Here is an 18744-nt window from a genome sequence, read left to right on the forward strand (position 1 = left end):
GAATGAAATTCTTTTTTGCCAAGTTCACACATGAACAAGGTGACTTATGTTGGCACCATTTACTCAAAGAAAAAGTCCAAAGCCCAAGGTCCAAATTCCAGCCCACGTGCTGGATGTACTAGAGAGGCTCCTGATCCAGGTAAACCCAGGTAAACCCAGGTAAACACAGGTTAGCCCAGGTTAGCCCAGGTGAGCCCAGGTTAGCCCAGGTAAGCCCAGGTAAGCCCAGGTAAGCCCAGGTAAACCCAGGTAAGCCCAGGTAAGCCCAGGTTAGCCCAGGTTAGCCCAGGTAAACCCAGGTAAACCCAGGTAAGCCCAGGTTAGCCCAGGTTAGCCCAGGTTAGCCCAGGTAAACCCAGGTAAGTTCAGGTTAGCCCAGGTTAGCCCAGGTAAACCCAGGTAAGCCCAGGTTAGCCCAGGTAAGCCCAGGTTAGCCCAGGTAAACCCAGGTAAATTCAGGTTAGCCCAGGTAAACCCAGGTAAACCCAGGTAAACCCAGGTAAACACAGGTTAGCCCAGGTTAGCCCAGGTAAGCCCAGGTAAGCCCAGGTAAGCCCAGGTTAGCCCAGGTTAGCCCAGGTAAACCCAGGTTAGCCCAGGTTAGCCCAGGTTAGCCCAGGTTAGCCCAGGTAAACCCAGGTTAGCCCAGGTAAACCCAGGTAAGCCCAGGTTAGCCCAGGTTAGCCCAGGTTAGCCCAGGTAAACCCAGGTAAACCCAGGTAAACCCAGGTAAGCCCAGGTTAGCCCAGGTAAACACAGGTAAGCCCAGGTAAGCCCAGGTTAGCCCAGGTAAGCCCAGGTTAGCCCAGGTAAGCCCAGGTTAGCCCAGGTAAGCTCAGGTAAACCCAGGTAAGCCCAGGTTAGCCCAGGTAAACCCAGGTAAGCCCAGGTAAGCCCCAGGCTGCTGCAGGGCCTCCTCCGTCGCCCTTGACCGGCTCGGCATGCCAACCGACGGGTGTCAGGGGTTATGTGGAGAAGGCAGGAGAATGGGGTTAGGAGGTAGCGATAGGCCAGCCATGATTGAATGACGGAGTAGACTTGATTGACCGAATGGCCTGATTCTCCTCCTATAAACATGACCTTATGATTATTCAAAATCCAATGTCCAGTCGGCCCGCACGCACGATGTAGGGGAGCAGTTCCCACAATCCGACGTCTCTCCCCTCTCCTCGCCCGGCCATCTTTGTGTCCTGGGGGCAATACCCTGGTACCTCTCCTACTGGCCCATCTTGCATCCATCGTCGTTCCCACCTCCTTCTCTTCGGGGCCGAGCTCGGCAGCTCAGTCATCGAGTGATACAGTGTGAAACAGGCCCTTTGGCAAGTTCTGCGCATCTACCCGATCTATTCCTCTCATGATTTTCTACACTGAGCTTCCGAGCGTCCCCCCTGCAGGCCGCGGCCCGCCGGGTCCATCTTTGTCGCCAGCGGCCCACCAGGTCGGTCTAGGCCCGGTTCCGCGGCACATCCCAAGAGCGTTGTGCCACGCCGCCAACATGGCAGCAAAACACAGTGGAGGCAACTCATGCTCAGTTCCGAGAAACTGCCTACGATGACAAAGACCAATGATCAGGCCGAAGGACCTGCTCCTAACATCTAAGTAGTTGCTTATTTATCAGAGTGGACACCACACAGCCAACTCTGCAAAAGCGTCGAAATAAATCCACCAGAGACCACATCCCAGGCCACTGGGCAGAGTGAAGGGCCTGTCCCACTTTCACGACCTAATTTACGACCTCTGCCGAGTTTGCCCTTGACTCATACACGCAGCATGGTCGTCACAAAGTCGTAGGAGGTTGTAGGTAGGTCGTAGGAAGGTCGTGGCAGGTGGTGATGCTAGTCGTAGGTACTCGTGACATCAAGTAGCTCGGGGTGTTTTTTCAACATGATGAAAAATGTCCACGAGTAACAAAGGTCATGAATTAGGTCGTGAAAGTGGGGCAGGCCCTTGAGCAGATGGAGATAGTTGGATGTCCGCACGTCTCTGCACAACACCAAACTCATCCTGTACTCGCTTCAGCAGCGGGAGGTTAATACAATCATATTGCTAAGTAATAGACAAAACTTTGGCAAATAGCACCTCCTTGTGTCCACAAAATATTATGGATTTGAACCTGACGTAGAAATAAAATTCCACTTGAGCACTGAAAAAAACAGACCTTTTGCTACTAGCGGTGAAGAATAAATTTGCCCTGCAGCCAATCCTTCAGGATAGTCCGTTCTATTTTCCTCGCTGTAAACATATATATATATATATATAGACACTGAATGTTTTGTTTCTCATTTATATATTGTTTGGAGTGTACTATGTTTACATATTCTGTTCTGTTGCTGCAGGTAAGAATTTCTTTGTTCTGTCTGAGACATATGACAATAAAACACTCCTGTATTAATGTTAAAAACGTGGAATTGGTAAAATCAAGGTTTGTTTAGTTCCGTTCAGTTCTGTTTAGTTTGGAGATACAGCGCGGAGACAAGCGCTTCCGCCCACTGATCCACGCCGACCAGCGATCCCCGCACACTTACACTGTCCTGTACTATCCTATACACTCACTAGCGACAAATAACCTACAAACCTGTATGTCTTTGGAGTGTGGGGTGGAAACCAGAGCACCCAGAGAAAACCCACGTGGTCACTGGGAGAGCCTACAAACTCCGTGCAGACAGCACCCGTAGGCAGGATCGAACCCGGGTCTCTAGCGCTGCAAGGCAGTAACTCTACCGCTACGCCACCGTGTCACCTTAACAACGCCACCCTGCCCATTTATTGTGGACAGTAATGAACTGACAAAATATATAATATTCAGATGTTTACCTCAAGTTGAATTGCATATATTTCGGTGGGGGCGGGCGTAGAGAATCTGAGTTGCATAAAGCATTAAAGGCCAAACATATGTTACAAGCAACATTATATGCTGTGTCGGGCATGCATCAACCCTTAAAGGCACACACCCAATAGCTCTCTCAAGTCAATAGCTGCACAGATAATTTATTTTAGTTTAGTTTAGCTTAGTTCAGTTTGGTTTAGTTTAGTTCAGGGATACAGCGTGGAAACAGGCCCTTCGGCCCACTGAGTCCGCGCCGACCAGCAATCACCCACATACACTAGTTCAATCCGACAGACTAGGGACAATTTACAGAAGGCACTTAACCTACAAACCCGCACGTCTTTGTAGTGTGGGAGGAAACCGGGGCAGCCGGAGAAAACCCACGTGGTCACAGGGAGAACGTGCAAACTCTGTACAGACAGCACCCGCAGTCAGGATCGAACCCGCGTCTCTGGCGCTGTAGGCCAGCAACTCTACCACTGCGCCACTGTCTCTAGTGTGTAGAATACTTTTACCAAATAACTTTTATTTTTACGAGGATGTTTCCGTAACCGGCTTCCGTCTCCGCGCTAGTATCTTTGCTCCGCTATGATGGGATCTTTGGTGCGGAGACGGAAGCCGGTTACGGAAATGGGGCCGAAAATCTGCCCACGACCGTACTACGTCTTTTTCGTCGAGTGGACTATCGTGCTCGCTGTAGGATCTTTGCTGGTGATTGGATCTAGGGAGTGGGCAGGGCCGAAGATGTCCTGGTTGAGTTGCTCCTAGGCCTGGCCAAGCTGGCCATCTGCGGTTCACAGCGCCAGGGGGAAGAGGGCTCTGCCCGAGCAGGATGCTTGCCCCTTTTTACCAGGGTTACATCCGCGCCCAGGTGGTTAGAGAGGAACTTAGTTGTACAGTACAGGACCACAGATGGCACAATGGGCTAAGTGTTCAGCTGGCAACCGGAAGGTAGCCGGTTCGAATCCCGCTTGGAGTGCATACTGTCGTTATGTCCTTGGGCAAGACACTTCACCCACCTTTGCCTGTGTGTGAATGTGTGTGAATGTGTGTGAGTGATTGGTGGTGGTCGGAGGGGCCGTAGGCGCAGATTGGCAGCCACGCTTCCGTCAGTCTGCCCCAGGGCAGCTGTGGCTACAGAAGTAGCTTACCACCACCGAGTGTGACTGAGGAGTGAATGAATAATGCGATGTAAAGCACCTTGAGTATTCTAGAAAGGCGCTATATAAATCCCATCCATTATTATTTATTATTAGAATAGTGTGAGTAGACACGGTGATCGCTGGCCGGCGCGGACTCCGTGGGCCGAAGGGCCCATTTCCATGCTGTTTCTCTGAAGGCTAAAGTCTAAAGCAAATTCAAAAATCTTCTTCCCGAGTAGGTGTGAAATGGGAGGGTGACCAGGGTGAAGTTGGTCTTCTCCTCCAGGTGTGAGAATTTCCATTTGCTCAAAGAATGCATGAATTAATTTTGTATCTTCGCAAAATACTTCCCAGTAAGCTGATCACAATGAACATATTGCAGTAAGATACTTTAGCCAAGGGATCAGGGCTTCATTCATGGACGCACCGAAATCAATGCAGGCAAGCCTGCAGAGGAAGATTATTCTTTATCAAACAGAACCTCTCAATGGATTACTGATGAACCATCGGTGTTTGGGATCAAGTCTGAAGAGAGGTCTCGAACCAAAACATCGCCTGTCCATTCCCCATCCCCCCACCCCCCACCACAGATGCTGCCTACCCATTGAGTTCCTCCAGCAGTTTTGTTTTCTGCTCAAGACTCCAGCTTCAACAGTCACTTATGTCTCTGTTAAAGATTGCACTGTGTTAAGGTGTGGAGGTCAGGTTATCTATAATTGAAGGATGAGGGGGGGGGGGGGGGGGGGGAGAGGACCTCATTGAAACTTACTGAATAGTGAAAGGCCTGGATGGAGAGGTATGGTATGGTACTTTAATTGTCACCTGCACTGTGAATTTCATTTGTGTATACTGTTCAGTACAAGTATTACTATACATAAGCACTTAGATACATCTTTGATACATCTCAGATGCAGTACAAGTGTGTAGCAGTAGTACACCAAGACTGTATACAGAGTCGCCAGTTTGGCGCCATTTTCAAGTCCCCTTTGTTGTAAGTGCAGGGATTTTGATCTGACATGAAGGTCTGTTGTCCTGGCGGCGTTGCAGGGTCGGCCTGGCCAAGCATGGCGGTGGTGTCCTCCACCGCTGCTCCACCGCTGTAGGAGATATTTAGAAGGATTTGGGCCAAACACAGACAGGTGGGCCCATGTAGATGGGGCATGTTGGTCAGTGTGGGCAAATCGTAATGAAGGGCCTATTTCCTCGCTGTAAGACTCTGTGACTAAGTGATGCTCCCTCATATTTCCTGTGCGTCCCCTGTTGAAGCTGAACTCACAGGATGGTTCAACTTCAACGGGTGCTGTCTGCACGGAGTTTGCACGTTCTCCCCTGTGACCGCATGGGTTCTCTCCGAGATGTTCTCCGGGATCTTCGATCTCCCACACTCCAAAGACGTACAGGTTTGTAGGAGAAATGGCTTTGGTTAGAATTGTAAACTGTCCCTGGTGTGTGTAGGATAGTGCTAGTGCGCGGGGATCGCTGGTCGTTGCGGACCCGGTGGGCCGAAGGGCCTGTTTCCGCGCTGTATCTCTAAACTAAACTAAACAACCCGTGAATAACTCTTCCACACCGCATTTATTATTGGCCTGGGACTTATTCTATTTAACAAAGAGGGAAGATCATGCTTCTGTTAAACATTTCTGTCAAGGCATCTCGCGATGCAGCGGTGTTTAACTACTGCGTTGAAGTGTCAACCTAGATTAAGTACTGCAGAAAAATAAAAGACACAAAATGCTGGAATAACTCAGCGAGTCAGGCAGCATCTCTGAAGAAGATGGATTGGTGAAGCCTCGGCTCGGGACTCTTCTTCAGGCTGATTGTGGTGATGAGCGTAGGGTGTGGGTGTGAGAGTAAGAGATGTTCCTGAGATTACATCAACCCAGGGGGGGACAGGCAGTCCATTGTTCTTTGATCTGCACTGACAGGAAACCAAAGCATTAATTGTTAGATTCCAAGGAAGGTTATTTAAACATCGAACAGAGAACTGGGAACGTGCAAACCACAATGATTGTCTATGACTCAGGAGCAGTACAGTCAAGCTGCTAGGGTGAAGGACTCCATAGGGGGGAGACTCAGAGTATCTGCGGAGAAATCTTAAGTAGAGCCTTTCTGTGTCTTTGTTCTCGGGACTTTGATTGCAAGTTTACAGGGGAAGTTGCACTATCAAAACCTGGCCTGGATCGAGTGGATGTGGAGAGGATGTTTCCACCAGTGGGGGAAGTCCAGGACCGGAGGTCGCAGCCTCAGAATTAAAGGACGTTCCTTTAGGAAGGAGATGAGGAGGGTTTTCTTTCATCAGAGGGTGGTGAATCTGTGGAATTCATTGCCGCAGAAAGCTGTGGAGGCCAAGACAATATTTTTAAGGCAGAGATTTTTATTTGGTACAGGTGTCAGGGGTTATAGGGAGAAGGCAGGAGAATGGGGTTGAGAGGGAGGGATAGAACAGCCATGATTGAATGGCGGAGTGAATTTAATGGGCCGACTGGCCTAATTCTGCACCTATCATTTATGAACATGAAAACTAGGAGCCATAACAGTGTGGAGGGCAGTGTTACATAGAGGAAGTGGGGGGGGGGGGGGGGGGGGGGGGGATGTGAAAGTATTGGCTAAAGCTTCACTAGACTTTACTTGAGGTGATACAATTACTACCATAAATTGCTCCTTTCCTTCGCAACGTTAAGAAACATTTATATGTAGAAAGGAACTGCAGGTGCTGGTTTATTCCTAACATAGACACACAAAGTGCCGGAGTAACTCAATGGGTCAGGCAGCATCTCTGGAGAAAAAGGATGGGTGACGTTTCGGGTCGGGACCCTTTCATCGGGCGGAAAGTAGAGGGGAGGGAACTGGAGGTGGAAAAAGGCCAGTACAAATCCTTTGGTCCATACATCCAAGGAAGATGATGGTTGCAAGCCTTGCGGCATCCTGGGGCTAGCCTGGATCGGGCACCGTTCATAATAACTGGAGCGCGAACTGGACTTGGATAATGGCGCAAAAACACGGTGCCTCTTGAATGTGTGATCAATGGGTTATTTCTGTACTCTTGTTAACCCGGGAAGTGCTTGGAGATGGAAAAACTCTTCTGGACTGAAAAGAATTTCAGTTCTATTCAATTTAGTTCACACTGAACTGAACTGAAGTGAATTTCACTGTGCGTTTGCACTTCGCACATGGCCCCATATCATAAGAGTCCACGTCGCGGGGGAGGGCTGGAAACTGGAAGCATCCTGAGCTAATTCTGCTACCGTCATCATCTATTGCAACAAGTGACGGCTCCCACTGATTGTCGCCGGAAGCTTGCGTCCTTTTCAGGACGGACGATGACAGTGATGTCAACACTTGAAACATGGAAGACGGACACAAAAGAAGAAGTCTTCACACGTGTGACAAAAAAAAGCACCATTGAACCATTGAAAGATTGAGGAAGGATGAAAGTATCGTCAAACATACGTGTGACTCTGGCCCTTCCCTTTTCTCTTGTCCACCTTCTGGGAAAAGATACAGGGGCTTGGAAGCTCAGATGGTTAGACATCGGAACAGTTTCTTCCCAACTGTTCCGAGACTCCTGAATAATCACCTCCTTCACATTCACATTCTCTTCTCTGAGGTACTACCATGTACTTTTACTCTTAATGGGCCTGTCCCACTTAGGTGATTTTTTCGGCGACTGCCGGCGACTGTCATAGTCGTAGCAGGTCGCCGAAAAACCGGCGACTGGAACCCCCTACGACAACCTACCACTTAGTCGACATCAAGCAGGCAATATTTTTTTCCATGACTGTATAATGGATGTGTTGAACAAATTGGCAGTAAGACTGATAAAGTATGAATGGTTTTGCTAATACAGCTCCACCACCAGTTTTCCGGCACCCTTGGTTCCAAAGCCTTTCTGGATTATCCGTTTAGCCAGACCAACAGAAGTCACGGCTTCTGAGAGGGGTCCAACGGTGCCGAAACGTTCCGCCGAGGGGCCGTGATACTGGCCCGCAAAGTCGGCCTCGGAAGTCGGCCGTGGGAACGGATCTGCCGGCTCCGGCTTGGCTGGAGTTCCAGAGCCCCGGCCGCAGGGGGGCAAATTCCATCCGCCGATCGGCACGGATGTCCCGATGAGGTAGAGATCGGCTGCTTCACCCAGCACCATTTCTGGGGGGGAAATTTTGTACAGATTAAAGAGAGGGCCAGACCACCAGTAGCCAGAAAATCGGTGATGGACCTGTAGTAGTGGATAGATTCTGACTGCGAATTAGATTCTGCACAGTAGAATAAGTTTAGTTTAGTTTAGTTTAGAGATACAACGCGGAAACAGGCCCTTCGCTCACCAACTCCATGCTGACAGCACATTAACACTATCCTATTCACACTAGGGACAATTTGCAATTATACTAAGCCAATTAACCAACAAAACTGTACGCCCTTGGACTGTGGGAGGAAACCATAGGTTCCAGGGAAAACCCACAAGAGAATGTACAAACTCCGTACAGACAGCACCCGTAGTCAGGATCGAACCTGGATCCCTGGCGCTGTAAGGTAGTGACTCTACTGACACTGTGCCACCCTTCATATTTCCACTGGGTGTATAATTGATTAGTATGGGTGTCAGGGGTTATGGGGAGAAGGTAGGAGAATGGGGATAGGAGGGAGAGATAAATCAGCCATGATTGAATGGCGGAATAGACTTGATGGGCCGAATGGCCTAATTCTACTCCTATCACATGACCTTATGATAATCAGTATCTCATGAGATAACACCTACTAGTCAATGTGAAGTTTACTCTCAGGGCTCTTAAAAATTGAAACAAACCAATATATAAATTTATGAGAGGCATAGATAGGGTAGACAGTCAGAACATTTTTCTCAGGATGGAGAAAAATCAAATACTAGAGGACATAGTTTTAAGACGAGAGGGGCAATGTTTAACGGATATTGGCAGGGCAAGTTTCTTACATAGGTGAATGCCTGGAATGCTGGGCCAGTTATGGCGGATGAAGGAGATATGCCAGTGGCATTTTAAATACTTTTGTATACTCATATGGATTTGGAGGGAATGTGCAGGAAGGAACTGCAGATGCTGGTTTACACCAAAGATAGACACAAAATGCTGGAGTAACTCAGCGGGCCAGGCAGCATCTCTGGAGAGAAGGAATAGGTGACGTTTCGGGTCAAGACCCTTCTTCGGGGATTTGGTTATAATGAAGTAGATGTGATAGTCTTGGCATCATGTTGTGGGCTGAAGGGCCGTGTTTGGATCAGTTTAGTTTAGTTTAGATTGGAGATACATTGCAGCAATAGCCCCTTTGGCCCACCGAATCTGCACCGACCAGCGATCACCGCACATTAACACTACCCCACACACATACACTAAGGACAATTTTATATTAATACCTAGCCAATTACCCTACAAACCTATACGTCTTTGGAGTGTGGAAGGAAATCAAAGATCTTGGAGAAATACCACGCGGGTCTTTAAAATGATGAGAGGGATAGACAGAGTTGACGTGGATAAGCTTTTTCCATTGAGAGTAGGGGACGACAGATGGCACAATGGGCTAAGTGTTCGGCTGGCAACCGGAAGGTAGCCGGTTCGAATCCCGCTTGGAGTGCATACTGTCGTTGTGCCCTTGGGCAAGACACTTCACCCACCTTTGCCTGTGTGTGAATGTGTGTGAATATGTGTGAGTGATTGGTGGTGGTCGGAGGGGCCGTAGGCGCAGATTGGCAGCCACGCTTCCATCAGTCTGCCCCAGGGCAGCTGTGGCTACAGAAGTAGCTTACCACCACCGAGTGTGACTGAGGAGTGAATGAATAATGCGATGTAAAGCGCCTTGAGTATTAGAAAGGCGCTATATAAATCCCATCCATTATTATTATTATTAAGATTCAAACAAGAGGACATGATTTGACATTTAAGGGACAGAGGTTTAGGGGTAACATGAGGGGGAACTTCTTTACTCAGAGAGTGGTAGCTGTGTGGAATGAGCTTCCAGTGGAAGTGGTGGAGGCAGGTTCGATTTTATCATTTAAAAATAAATTGGATAAGTATATGGACAGGAAAGGAATGGAAGGAAGGGAGGGTTATGGCCTGAATGCAAATAGATGGGACCAGTGGAGAATAAGTGTTCGGCACGGACTAGAAGGGCCGAGGTGGCCTGTTTCCGTGCTGTAATTGTTATATGGTTATTATATGGGTCACGGGGGAGCACGTACAAACTCCGTACAGACTGCACCCGTAGTCAGGATCGAACCCGGGTCTCTGGCGCTGTGAGGCAGTAGCTCTACCACTGTGCCACCGTTCCGCCCTCTTCCTCTGCTGTTCTGTTCTATGTTCTACCTCAGCCGCTCAGGATTTAGGCAAATAGCCAGATAATGTTTTGCAGGTAAGTCATTCATCAAAACTGAATTTCATCAATTCTTTTATTGAGCAATTTATTATTTTTTAATATTTCTGTGATGCTTGGTTGTTACAAAATTGAAAGCAGGGGACAAAATTGTAACTCTCATTAGAACGATTCCCCCTAATCTGATTGCTCACTCATTAGAAAGAGATTTATGACTTCAATTCACAAAGGAAGTAACGGAATCAATGAAGTGCACTGTAATTAGATAGAACAGAGAAAATTGCAAGCCTTTTATGTTAATGGAGAATAAATGACAAAGAAACTATACTGATCAATTTATTACTATCTATATATTTCTAAAAAATCATAAAGTATAAACATCAGGGATATCGTGATGAGCACACGTATCTATACATGGATAGCAATGTTCAAAATGCGGGTGTATTTACTGTACATCAAATGTTAAAGTCATAGTCACAGGGTGATACAGTGTGGAAACAGGCCCTTCAGCCCAACTTGCCCATACCAGCCAACATAGAAGCAGAATTAGACCATTCAGCTCATCAGGTCTACTCCGCCATTCAATCATAGAGTCTTACAACGTGGAACAGCCCCACACCAACCAACGTGCTGCATCTACACTAGTCCCACCTGCCTGCGCTTGGTCCATATCCCTCCAAACCTGTCCTATCCATGAACCTGCCTGACTGTTTCTTAGTCCCAGCTGCAATTACCTCCTCGTTACCGCTCAGATTCCTATTAAATCTTTTACCCTTCACCTTAAACCTACGGCTTCTGGTGATCGATTCACCTACTCTGGGCAAGAGATCTAACCGATCTATTCCTCTCACGATTTTATACACCTCTATAAGATCTCCCCTCATCCTCATGTGATCCAAGGAATAGAGTCCCAGCTTACTCAACCTCTCCCAACAGCTCAGACCTATTCCGGGAAACATCCTCGTAAATCTTCTCTTTACCCTTTCTGGGTTGACAATATCTTTCCGTTCGGTCACAGTTTTCCCATTACGTTCGCATGAATAACAGTCTAATCGAAAACAGTCATAAAGCAAGTGTCAAGGGGTTAAACACAGCAAATAAAACCATTCTATGGCGTTAATGACCTGGTAACTTGGTCAAGACGCCTGTCAGAGAATTCCAGGATTCATATTTAGACGTTAGACTTTAGAGTTACAACATGGAAACTATGGCCCACCAAGTACGCGCCGATCAGCGATCACCCTTTACACATACTAGGGACAATTTTCTTTTACATCTTACCAAAGCCAATTAACCTACAAACCTGTACGTCTTTGGAGTGTGGTAGGAAACCGAAGCACCCGGAGAAAACCCACGCAGGTCACAGGGAGAACGTCCAACTTCCACACAGACGGTAGCCATAGTCGGGATCGAACCGGGGTCTCTGGCGATGTAAGGCAGCAACTCGGCTGCTGCACCACCGTGCCGCACTGTTATAGTAAGTACAGTGGTCTGAGAGTAAGTTGATTAGCCACGGAGAGCATTACAGCAAACCTCCCCCCCCCCCCCCGCCCCATGCTCTACAACCGAACCTCCACATCATCGACAATAATAATAATAATAATAATAATAATAATAATAATAATATATTTTATTGTCATTGCACATAAGTGCAACGAGATTTGGAATGCAGCTTCCATCCGATGTCATAACTTAAATAACTAATAAAATTTAGATTTAGATACCCCGAGAACATGGTTTGTAAAAAGAACAGTAAAACAGTAAATAGCCAAAACAGTTCAAACAGACTAAAGTGCAGATGTGTCTGTCCGAGGGAGACAGTTTATGGGGGATGGGGGGCACTCAGCAGGGCCGGTTCAGAACCGCTATAGCTCTGGGAATGAAGCTGTTCCTGAGTCTGGAGGTGCGGGTGTAGAAGGCCTTGTAACGTCTGCCGGAGGGAAGTAGTTCGAACAGTCCATTACAAGAGTGTGAGGAGTCTTTATGAATGCTGACGGCCTTCCTGAGGCACCGTGTGTGGTAGACACCCTCCAAGGCTGGTAGCGGTGTCCCAATAATCTTCTGCGCTCTGTGGACGAGGCGCTGAAGAGCATACATCTTTGCTGAAGTTAGACGGTAGAAGTGACATTTTGTACTTACCAGGTTAATGAGCAAAGCCCAAATGAGGGGGTGGCTACCAGCTCCATAAACACAGAGGTTTTGTGCTAATTAATTAAATCTGACACACAAATCCTGAACATAAATAATTAGAGGTCTTTGGTTCACAGAAAAGGATTAAGTTGACCACTTAAATCGGGTGGGAGGCCATAATAGATGTAGATTTTGAGGTGCTACTGAATGAGTATTGTATTATTTTCTGCAGAGTTGTACTAGAAGAATAGCTCTAATACATCAACTATCATGATGGGAAGAGGTAAGGTGAATGCAGAGTCTTTTACCCAGGATACCCAGGGGAATCAAGAACCAGTGGGCGTACGTTTAAGGTGAGAGGGGCAAGATTTAATAGGATCCTGAGGGACATCTTTTTCACTGAGCTGCCAGAGAAGGTAGTTGAGACATGTGTAGGAAGAAACTGCTGATGCTGGTTTAAGCCGAAGATAGATACAAAAAGATGAAGTAACTCAGCGGGACAGGCAGCATCTCTGGAGAGAAGGAATGGGTGACATTTCTGGAGAAGGGTCTCGACCCAAAAAGTCACCCATTCCTTTTCTGCAGTGGTGCTGCCTGTCCCGCTGAGTTACTCCAGCTTTTTGTGTCTATCTTTGACTGAAAGCAGCATATCCAGTTCCTCCCTACACATCAATATGTAGAATAGAATAGAATACTTTATTGTCACAGTTGAGGTAAATACTATAATCAGCATTTATAAGGCACTTGGACAGGTACATGGATAAGAAAGGTTTGGAGGACATATGGGCAATACGCATGCAAATGGGACTAGCCAACTAACCTACAAACCTGCCACATCTTTGGAAAGTGAGAGGAAACCGGAGCACCTGAAGAAAACCCACGCAGTCACAGGGAGAACGCACAAACTCCGTACTGACAGCACCCGTAGTGTGGGTCCAACCCGAGCCTCTGGCGACGTAAGGCAGCAACTCTACCGCTGGGCCACTGTGCCACCCTCTTATAGCCAGCCCGTCTTCTTAAGGGGTTGGACAGGCTAGATGCAGGAAGATTATTCCCGATGTTGGGGAAGTCCAGAACTAGGGGTCACAGTTTAAGGATAAGAGGGAAGTCTTTTAGGACCGAGATGAGAAAATCATTATTTACACAGAGAGTGGTGAATCTGTGGAATTCTCTGCCACAGAAGGTAGTTGAGGCCACAGTTCATTGGCTATATTTAAGAGGGAGTTAGATGTGGCCCTTGTGGCTAAAGGGGTCAGGGGGTATGGAGAGAAGGCAGGGATGGGATACTGAGTTGGATGATCAGCCATGATCATATTGAATGGCGGTGCAGGCTCGAAGGGCCGAATGGCCTACTCCTGCACCTATTTTCTATGTTTCTATGTTTCTATGTTTGCAACCCAGTGCCCACTTTAACGTATCTTTGCCACGGTTTGGACGTTAGAAGTGACATGCAGTACTTAAAAGGTTAATGAGGTGGAGAACGGTCTCGACACAAAACCTCACCAATTTATTTTCTCCAGAGATGTTGCCTGACCCGCAGAGTTACTCCAGCATGTTGGGACTTGGCTGGTGTAAGCCAGCATCTGCAATTCCTTCCTACGTATGAGCAAAGGTCAATGGATTGGGCATCTTGTTTGGTACCTGTTTCCATGCTATATGACTCTATGACTATGACACACATTATTGACCAAAACAATATTTCAGGCAGCATCTGTGGAGGGAACGGACAGATAATTTAGTTTAATTTAGTTTAGTTAAGTTTAGTTTAGCTTCGTTTAGTTTATAACCATATAACCATATAACAATTACAGCACGGAAACAGGCCATCTCGACCCTTCTAGTCCGTGCCAAACACGTATTCTCCCCTAGTCCCATATACCTGCGCTCAGACCATAACCCTCCACTCCTTTCCCGTCCATATGCCTATCCAATTTATTTTTAAATGATAAAAACGAACCTGCCTCCACCACCTTCACTGGAAGCTCATTCCACACAGCTACCACTCTCTGAGTAAAGAAGTTCCCCCTCATGTTACCCCTAAACTTCTGTCCCTTAATTCTCAAGTCATGTCCCCTTGTTTGAATCTTCCCTACTCTCAGTGGGAAAAGCTTATCCACGTCAACTCTGTCTATCCCTCTCATCATTTTAAAGACCTCTATCAAGTCCCCCCTTAACCTTCTGCGCTCCAAAGAATAAAGCCCTAACTTGTTCAGTTTAGTTTAGTTTAGTTTAGTTTAGAGATACAGCGCGGAAACAGGCCCTTCGGCCCACCGGGACCGCGCCAACCACGATTCCCACACATTAACACTATCCTACACCTACTAGGGACATTTTTTTACATTTATACCAAGCCAATTAACCTACAAACCTGTACGTCTTTGGAGTGTGGGAGGAAACCGAAGATCTCGGAGGAAACCCACGCAGGTCACGGGGGGAATGTAGAAATTCCGTACAGACAGCGCCCGTAGTCAGGATCAACCCCGGGTAACGGGCGCTGCATTCGCTGTAAGGCAGCAACTCTACCGCTGCGCCACCGTGACCGCCCTAACGTTTCTGGTTGAGACCGATCTTCAGACTGAAGAAGGTTCCTGGCCCGAAACATCACCCATCCTTTTTCCCCCAGAGATGCTGCCTGACCCGCTGAGTTCACGTAGATGAAAATGAAGGTACACCGTTGGTCTATTTATCTCTCATCTCAGTGCCAGACTCTTCACGCAATGTGAAGATTGGTTTTGAGGAAGGAATGGTTAACTTTGAGCATGAGTGGCCTTACTGCCAAGCATGGGCGGAAATCCTGGAGGGGGGGGGGGGGTGCTGTCTCCCCCCCCCCCCATGTTTTGAGAGGTGGGGGACAATCCTCGCCCCATGTTTTGTGACCTGGGCGGTACCAGTCCCAGGCCCGTTCGCCTGCACCAGATCGGGCTGTAACGCCCACGTCACGTGCGTGCCCCGGGACTGGCTGTGGAGCCCAGGTTGGTTCATCTGCCCCACACTCCAAAGACGTGCAGGTTTGTAGGTTAAGTACTTCGGTAAATTGTAAACTGTAAATTGTCCTGAGTATGTCGGATGGTGCTAGTGTAGGGGGTGATACGCGGATACGGTGGGCCAAAGGACCTGCAGTTCCCAGGTCGCCTGAGGGCCAGGTCGGCTCGCCTGCCACGGGACTGGCTATAGCACCCAGGTTGGCTGGCAGGTCTGCAGGCCGCATGATTTTGGGTTAAGGGCCAGGTCCGGCCCATGGGCCGCAGGTTGCCTAAACCTGTCCTAGATGTTAGGCCTCATTGTGTCCCCCCATGTTTTAAAGGTGATTTCCGCACATGCTGCCAAGGCACAGGGAAAGGCGAGCACAGGTGCTAACTCTCCAGACAGCAAGGCTACGCATGAGTTCTGCACCCGAGAACTCAATTGAAAATCTTACAGGAGCGGATTACGCGAGGGAGTTTGCATTGATAGTTGCACCTAAAAACCCGGAGCATAGAGGAGTCTAGCATTAAGACTGACTCAGAAGTCATAGTCTCAGAATTAAACTGCACTATTTTAACAAGGAGGTGAGGAGGAACTTCTTTAGTCAGAGGGTAGTGAATCTGTGGAACTCATTGCCACAGAGGGCTGTGGAGGCCAAGAGTGGATATTTTTTAAGGCAGAGATAGGCACATTCTTGATTAGAACGGGTGTCAAAGGGTATGGGGAGAAGGCAGAAAAATGGGATTAGGAGGCAGAGATCTGCCAAGATTTAATGGCGGAGTGGACTCGATTGGCCGAATGGTCCAATTCTACTACAATTTGTGAACGTGAACTTAGAAACATAGAATATGGGTGCAGGAGTAGGCCATTCGGCCCTTCGAGCCAGCACCGCCATTCAATATGATCATTGCTGATCATCCCCAATCAGTACCCCGTTCCTGCCTTCTCCTCATATCCCTTGACTCCGCTATCTGTAAGAACTCTATCTAACTCTCTCGTGAAAGCATCCAGAGTATTGGCCACCACTGCCTTCTGAGGCCGAGAATTCCACAGATTCACAACACTCTGGGTGAAAAAGTGTTTTCTCATCTCCGTACTAAATTGCCTGCCCCTTATTCTTAAACTGTGACCCACTGGTTCTGGACTCCCCCAACATGGAGAACATTTTTCCTGCATCTAGCGTGTCCAATCCCTTAATAATCTTATATGTTTCAATAAGATTCCCTCTCATCCTTCTAAATTCCAGTGTATACAAGCCCAGCCACTCCATTCTTTCATCATATGACAATCCCGCCATCCCGGTAATTAACCTTGTGAACCTACGCTGCACTCCCTCAATAGCAAGAATGTCCTTCCTCAAATTTGGAGACCAAAACTGTACACAATACTCCAGGTGTGGTCTCACTAGGGCCCTGTACAACTGCAGAAGGACCTTTTTGCTCCTATACTCCTCTTGTTATAAAGGCCAACATGCCATTCGCTTTCTTCACTGCCTGCTGTACCTGCATGTTTACTTTCATTGACTGATGAACAAGGCACCCCAGATCTTGTTGTACTTCCCCTTTTCCCAACTTGACACGGTTCAGATAATAATCTGCCTTCCTGATTTTGCCACCAAAGCGGATAACCTCACATTTATCCGCATTAAACTGCATCTGCCATGCATCTGCCCACTCACCCAACCTGTCCAAATCACCCTGCACCCTCATAGCATCCTCCTCACAGTTCACACTGCCACCCAGCTTTGCGTCATCTGCAAATTTGCTAATGTTACTTTTTATCCCTTCATCTAAATCATTAATGTATATTGTAAATAACTGGGGTCCCAGCACTGAGCCTAGCGATACCCCACTGGTCACTGCCTGCCATTCTGAAAGTGACCCGTTAATCCCTACTCTTTGTTTCCTGTCTGCCAACCAATTTTGTATCCATGTCAGTACCCTACCCCCAATACCATGTGCCCTAATTTTGCCCACTAATCCCCTATGTGGGACCTTATCAAATGCTTTCTGAAAGTCCAGGTACACTACATCCACAGGGGCTTTAAGGAACGACCTTTAATTCTGAGGCTATGACCTCTGGTCCTAGACTCTCCCACTGGTGGGAACATCCTCTCCATCCACGCCTTTCACTATTCGGTAAGTCAATGATCACAGAACTTTCACAACAGCTCCCAACTTTGCCCTGTCCGTCCAGTTCAGAATAAACCAGATGTATTTCGCAAGAATCGACAATGATTAAGTTGTTTTCAATTTTTCTCTTGGTTTCTCCTTCTCTGCTTCCTGGGAATTGCTCTCTAATTGTGTGAACCGCTGCCTATATAATTAATCTGTGTCATTATCTCTTATCTCAGTGGAGCAGATTCAAGTAGCCCATCAAAAGGAAATGAGGAGATATCCTCTCCCAGTAATGTTTTTTTTCTGCATGCCTGCAAGTTAAAGCAACACAATTCTCCCCGATCTTTGCTTTACCTATAATTACGTTCCACTAAAATATGGGAGGCAGGGACTTTTGGTGCACAGTTCGATGCAATTATGCCATTTATTTTCCAAGTGTCTCGTTTATGCTGCTCTTTGTGCCAAAAAAACACATCACGCTCGCTTTTACCTGTAGGTTTGCGCCGCTTTCAAAATAAATCTCCAGGAAAGTTCTGCCGCTCATTTGCATAGTTCCAGATCCTAAACAATCTTTTTTTTTATTTATTTATTTATTTTTTTTTTTTTTTTTTTTATTAGAAGTACGGTAAATTACAATAATACACAACACATATATCTTAATACATTTTTTGTACCGCTTCATTTTTTTGAGCTTTAAGAAAAAGATAGAAGTAAGGAAAGTAAAGAAAGTGCGCAAGAGTCATGAAGTGCAAGAGAGTGTTGGGAAAAGAAAGCCCCTTAGAAAAGAAGTTAGAGAAGGAAGTAAAGTAAGAAAGTAGACCCTAGAAAAGAAAGAAAAAGAAAGTAGGGACAATCGCTCTATTATAACATTAAACTCCGCAGAAAGGGGATAGATCCTAAACAATCTATCACCAGTTTGAGTGAGTTTGCTGAATCAAATAATATTCATAGCACCGTGTTATAGGAAACATGTCGTCAAACTAGAAAGATTACAGAGAAGATTTACAAGGATGTTGCCAGGACCCGAGGGTCTGATCTGTAGGGAGAGGTTGTGTAGGCTGGGACTCTATTCCAAGGAGCGCAGGAGGATGAGGGGTGATCTTATAGAAGGTAGACAAAATTGGTGGCGAAACTCAGCGGGTGCAGCAGCATCAATGGAGCGAAGGAAATAGGCAAGGTTTCTGGCCGAAACCCTTCTTCAGATCTTATAGAGGTGGAGTCGGGGAAT

Source organism: Amblyraja radiata, chromosome 12 (assembly GCF_010909765.2).
Source record: "Amblyraja radiata isolate CabotCenter1 chromosome 12, sAmbRad1.1.pri, whole genome shotgun sequence".
In the NCBI taxonomy this organism is placed as follows: Eukaryota; Metazoa; Chordata; class Chondrichthyes; order Rajiformes; family Rajidae; genus Amblyraja; species Amblyraja radiata.